This window comes from Myxine glutinosa, chromosome 5 (genome assembly GCF_964187855.1).
Source record: "Myxine glutinosa chromosome 5, kmMyxGlut1.1, whole genome shotgun sequence".
Taxonomy (NCBI): domain Eukaryota; kingdom Metazoa; phylum Chordata; class Myxini; order Myxiniformes; family Myxinidae; genus Myxine; species Myxine glutinosa.
This window is the reverse complement of record NC_136265.1, coordinates 140803388-140805716: the sequence shown is the minus strand read 5'-3', so window position 1 is coordinate 140805716 and position 2329 is coordinate 140803388.

The following is a 2329-nucleotide window of genomic DNA, read 5'->3' as shown; positions in this document are numbered from 1 at the left end:
CCCCTCCCCTCCCCCGCCCGGCAATGCCGGGTACTTCTGCCGGGTCCCCCCTCCCCCCTCCCCCCTCCTCCCCTCCCCCTCCCCCTCCTCCCCTCCCCTCCCCCTCCTCCCCTCCCCCTCCCCCCAACCCCTCCCCCTCCCCCCTCCCCTCCCCCTCCCCTCCCCACCCCTCCCCCTCCCCCTCCCCCCTCCTCCCCCTCCCCCCACCCTCCCCCCTCCCCCACCCCCTCCCCCTCTCCCCCCCTCCCCCTCCCCACCCCTCCCCCTCCCCCTCCCCCACCCCTCCCACCCCTCCCCCCCCTCCCCCCTTGCCCCTCCTCCCCCTCCCCCACCCCCTCCCCTTCCCCCTCCCTCCTCCCCTCCCCCCCTCTCCCCCCTCCCATCCCTCACCCTCCCCTTCCCCCTCTCTTCTCCCCTCTCCCCCTCCCCCTCCCACTCTTCTCCCCCTCCCCTCCCACTCTTCTCCCCTCCCCCCCCCCCCCATTCCCCTCCCCTCCCCTCCCCTCCGCCCGCCCGGCAATGCCGGGTACTTCTGCTAGTTGCCTATAAAAATGTAATATCACAAACACAACAAATACATTTGTGCAAAATAATTGTTTGTATTATGATTTGTGTAAATCATGACAACACAGCAACTCAGGTACAGTCATTAGCCTCAGCTAAAATAAGCCCGTACCTCAGTAACGTGCGCTCGCCTCACCAAGCTCGTATATACAGTCACGTGAAAAAGTAAGTACACCCCATGTAAAGTTTTGACTTTTTCAACATATTTCAACATACAGCTATTTGATCTTCATTTCAACAATATTGATAGATAAAGGTGATATAATATAACAAATATCATGAAACATTTACATTTTGTAGTCCATTGTATAATTTAAATAAACATAAATGCAAATTTCGCATGTGGAAAAAGTAAGTACACACCCCTACATTTATCACGACTTCAAATACCTAAAATTAGAATCAGGTGCACCAGCTCAGGTGCAAATGATTAGAACATCGTTAGAGAGGATCTTGGAGGAACCTGTCTTACTTAAACCTCAGACATTTAGTTTGGTTGCTCTTTGTTGTTGAAGTGTTGAAGTGTTTGCTGATGGCTTCAAAACAAAGGAAGAAAAAGAATCGTTGTCCCACGGCCTTTATTGCTTGGCAGCCCAGGTATAACCTCATGTTGAGGTGACATTTGCAGGATGCCGGGCTGTCATGACGGCCTGGAGGTAGGCACACTTTCCTCTAGGCTATCTATCCTGGGTTCGAATCCCGACACGGATATTAACTGTCATCCCGATGTTTCACAGGCAGGGTAATTCATCATTGCGTGTGCCCTCCCTCGATGGCACGGTGTCCTACATGAAGAGTGGGCGAGCCATCTGCGGCACTCTGAACAAATTATAAATTCCTGCCATGACCTATAGAGGGCAGTGCATCAGCAGCAGAGGCGCACCTTCAGGCAAAGATGCCGCCCTGCAGCCTTGAGCCACATAAGAAGAAGAAGAAGAGGAAGAAGAAGAACCAGGATGACCACAAATCTTGAAGGCTCCTCACATAATGTGACATGACATATTATATTCCAACTTATCTTCAAGATGAAAGAAGAAGTAGAACATAATTATATAAATCAAATGCTCCTTTTGCAATCTGTCAATTCAAGAATGTTATCCGAAATACTCATTCTTCTTTAAATCATGCTTTATAATCAAGGACAACTAGAATGTGTTAAAACAAATAAAAGTTATGCAAGTTTCTTTTTTCAAGACAAATTATATATCTGAGTAATTTAAAACTATTGAGTGAGCTCTGGTCATTTTATTGCCTTTAGATTTGATGCAATAAATTGTTGAGCAGCTCCACTATGGATTTGGCTCTTCTGACTGCAGTGTTTGGCCCAGAGATGGCCTTGGCCTGCAAGATGTAAAGTTAGTGCTCGCTGAAGAGTTTTCTCCAATAACAATCTTCCCGGGGGTAAGCAAAGCCTTCTCATGAATTGCTAGTTGGGTTGAACTTCACCAACACCGTCAGCACGTACAGCTGTGAATGGTAGTCCCATTCATGGATAAGTCCGCCAGGCAAGGCCCAACGTATACGTGAGTGCCTAACGTGTACGTGAGTTTGTCCTGTTTGTCTTGTCCCTGGGAATAAGTTAAGCCTGTTTAAGAATTGCGCTGTGTCTTCTGTAAAATACTTTCGTTTCTTTTCTCCTCCTTTGGTTTCTTTGGTTGTGTAAATAGTTAATAATAAATACCTGTTCCTCCTTACTTTGGTTTCTTTCTCATCCGATCGCTTTAGTGATTTCCCGATTGAGTACCTGTGGCACGATTTTGTGTCT